At 35.5% G+C, this 3,908-nt stretch overlaps 1 non-coding gene across 1 annotated transcript; it reads left to right on the top strand.

The window, feature by feature from the left end:
• The first annotated feature begins 1,986 nt into the window (after positions 1-1,986).
• On the top strand, positions 1,987-2,094 carry LOC112700197 (small nucleolar RNA R71). Its single transcript, XR_003153111.1, has one exon. It is a non-coding gene; the product is annotated as a small nucleolar RNA R71 (small nucleolar RNA).
• Positions 2,095-3,908: the final 1,814 nt, after the last annotated feature.

The following is a 3,908-nucleotide window of genomic DNA, read 5'->3' as shown; positions in this document are numbered from 1 at the left end:
TTTCCTGGCGTTAAACGCCAGGATGCAACCTGTTTATGGCGTTTAACGCCAGATTGTAGCCTGTTTCTGGTGTTTAACGCCAGTCTGGTGCTTGTTTCTGGCGTTTAACGCCCAGAATTATGCCAGACTGGGCGTTAAACGCCCATTCTGCTACCCTTACTGGCGTTTAAATGCCAGTAAGTCTCTCCTCCAGGGTGTGCTATTTTTAATGCTATTTTTTATTTTTCTTTGATTTTTGCAATTGTTTTTGTGACTCCACATGATCATCAACCTAAAAAAAAGAAAATAACATAGATAAATAAAATTGGATTGCCTCCCAAAAGCGCTTCTTTAATGTAAATAGCTTGACATTGAGCTCTCATGGAGCTTCACAGATGTTCAGAGCATTGTTGGGACCTCCTATCACCAAACTTAGAGTTTGAATATGGGGATTCAACATGGTTGTGGCCTCCCAACACCAAACTTAGAGTTTGACTGTGGGGTTTTGGTTGACTCTGCAGTGAGAGAAGCTTTTCTTGCTTCCTCTCCATGGTTACAGAGGGAGATCCTTGAGTTCTAAACACAAGGTAGTCCTCATTCAGTTGAAGGACCAACTCTCCTCTGTCCACATCAATTACAGCCTTTGCTGTGGCTAGGAAGGGTCTTCCAAGGATGATGGAATCATCCTCATCCTTCTCAATGTCTAGGATTATGAAATCAGCAGGGATGTAAAGGCCTTTGACATTTACTAGCACATCCTCTACCTGTCCATAAGCCTTTTTCATGGATTTGTCTGCTATCTCTAATGAGAATTTGGCAGCCTGTACCTCAAAGATTTCCAGTTTCTCCATTACAGAGAGTGGCATTAAATTTATGCCTGACCCTAGGTCACACAGAGCCTTCTCAAAGGTCATGGTGCCTATGCTACAGGGAATTAAGAATTTACCAAGATCCTGTTTCTTTTGAAGTAAAGTGTGCTGAACCCAGGTATTCAGTTCATTAATAAGCAATGGAGGCTCATCTTCCCAAGTCTCATTACCAAATAGCTTGGCATTCAGCTTCATGATTGCTCCTAAATACTAGGCAACTTGCCCTTCAACAATGTCTTCATCTTCTTTAAAAGATGAATAGTCATCAGAGCTCATGAATGGTAAAAGGAGGTTCAATGGAATCTCTATGGTCTCTAGGTGAGCCTCAGATTCCTTAGGTTCCTCAATTGGGAACTCCTCCTTTGTGCATTCGGCCACACCAAGTAAGGTTATGGCCTTGCACTCTCTTTTTGGGTTCTCTTCTGTATTGCTTGGGAGAGTACTAGGAGGAGTTTCAGTGATTCTTTTACTCAGCTGGCCCACATGTGCCTCCAAATTCCTAATGGAGGACCTTGTTTCATTCATGAAACTTAGAGTGGCCTTAGATAGATCAGAGACTATGTTTGCTAAGCTAGAGGGACTACTCAGAATTCTCTATCTGTTGCTGAGAGGATGATGGAAAAGGCTTGCTATTGCTAAACCTATTTCTTCCACCATTATTAAAGCCTTGTTGGGGCTTTTGTTGATCCTTCCATGAGAAATTTGGATGATTTCTCCATGAGGGATTATAGGTGTTTCTATAGGCTTCACCCATGTAATTCACCTCTGCCATAGCAAGGTTCTCAGGATCATAAGCTTCTTCTTCAGAAGATGCTTCTTTAGTACTGTTGGATGCATTTTGCAATCCATTCAAACTTTGAGAAATCATATTGACCTGTTGAGTGAACAATTTGTTCTGAGCCAATATGACATTCAGAGCATCAATTTCAATAACTCCCTTCCTCTGAGGCGTCCCATTACTCACAGGATTCCTTTCAAAAGTGTACATGAACTGGTTATTTGCAACTATGTCAATGAGTTCCTGAGCTTCTGGAGGCGTTTTCTTTAGGTGAATAGATCCACCTACAGAATGGTCCAATGACATCTTAGACAATTCATACAGACGATCATAGAATATATCCAGGATGGTCCATTCTGAAAGCATGTCAGAAGGACACTTTTTGGTCAGTTGCTTGTATCTTTCCCAAGCTTCATAGAGGGATTCACCTTCTTTCTGTCTGAAGGTTTGAACATCCACTCTAAGCTTGCTCAACTTTTGAGGAGGAGAGAACTTGGCTAAGAAAGCCGTGACTAGCTTATCCCAAGAGTTCAGGCTATCTTTAGGTTGAGAGTCCAACCATATTCTAGCTCTGTCTCTTACAGCAAAAGGGAAAAGCATAAGCCTGTAGACCACGAGATCAACCCCATTGGTCTTAACAGTATCACAGATCTACAAGAATTCAGTTAAGAACTGAAAAAGATCTTCTGATGGAAGTCCATAAAACTTGCAATTCTGTTGCATCAGAGAAACTAATTGAGGCTTTAGCTCAAAATTGTTTGCTCCAATGGCAGGGATTGAGATGCTTCTTCCATGTAAGTTGGAATTTGGTGCAGTAAAGTCACCAAGCATCTTCCTTGCACCTCCACCATTGTTATTGGATTCGGCCATGTCTCTTTTTTTTTCGAGATTCTCTGTTAGATTTTCTCTGAATTGTTGTGCTTTAGCTTTTCTTAGCTTCTTCTTCAGAGTTTTTTCAGGTTCAGGATCTGCTTCAACAAGAATGTCCTTATCCTTGCTTCTGTTCATATGAAAAAGAAGAGAACAGAAAAGAAGAGGAATCCTCTATGTCACAGTATAGAGATTCCTTTATGTGAGTAGAAGAATAAGAATGAAGGAAAAGGAAGAAAAATTTGAACACAGAGGAGGGAGGGGTTCGAATTTTGAGAAGAGAAGTGTTAGTAAATAAATAAAATAAATAGAAAGAGAGAGAGAGGGAAATTCGAAAATTAGGAAAAGGAATAAAATAAAAATAAAAATTTGAAACAATTAGTCAATTAGAAAGATTTTTGAAAAAAAGGAAGGTGATTTTCGAAAATTAGAGAGAGAAAAGTAGTTAGGTGGTTTTAAAAAAGATAAGAAATAGTAAAACAAACAAAGAAATCAATTAGTTAGTTGAAAAAGATTTGAAAATCAATTTTGAAAGGATATGATTGAAAAGATATTTTGAAATTGATTTTGAAAAAGATATGATTTGAAAAAGATATGTTTGAAAAGATATGATTAAAATTTATTTTTGAAAAAGATTTGAAAAGGAAATTAAAAAGATTTGATTTTTTAAAATTAAAATTGATTACTTGACTAACAAGAAACTAAAAGATATGATTCTAGAATTTAAAGATTGAACCTTTCTTACCAAGAAAGTAACAAACTTCAAATTTTTGAATCAATCACATTAATTGTTAGTAAAGTTTTCGAAAATTATGAAATAAATTAAGAAAAAGATTTTGAAATCAATTTTAAAAATTTTCGAAAATATAGAAGAAAAATGAAAAAGATTTGATTTTTGAAAAAGTTTTGAAAAGATAAGATTTTTAAATTTTGAAATCTTGACTTGACTAACAAGGAACAACTTATTTTAAAAATTTTTTTACTAAGTTAACTCAAAGATTTCGAAAATTATGAGTAAAATAAAGGAAAGATTTTTTATTTTTGATTTTTAAATTTTTAATGAGAAGAGAGAAAAACACAAATATGACCCAAAACATGAAAATTTTGGATCAAAACTAATGATGCATGCAAGAACACTATGAATGTCAAGATGAACACCAAGAACACTTTGAAGATCATGATGAACACCAAGACTTATTTTTGAAAAATTTTCAAGAAAAGAAAAACATGCAAGACACCAAACTTAGAAATTTTAAATGTTTAGACACTATGGATAAAAAAAGTGCATATGAAAAATAACAAAAGACACAAAACAAGAAAATATGAAGATCAAACAAGAAGACTTGTCAAGAATAACTTGAAAATCATGAAGAATGAAATGCATGAATTTTTTGAAAATTAAAAAGATGCAA

Source organism: Arachis hypogaea, chromosome 6 (genome assembly GCF_003086295.3).
Source record: "Arachis hypogaea cultivar Tifrunner chromosome 6, arahy.Tifrunner.gnm2.J5K5, whole genome shotgun sequence".
NCBI classification, from domain to species: Eukaryota; Viridiplantae; Streptophyta; class Magnoliopsida; order Fabales; family Fabaceae; genus Arachis; species Arachis hypogaea.
The sequence above is the reverse complement of the archived record's forward strand: the minus strand, read 5'-3'. Positions and strand labels throughout refer to the sequence as shown.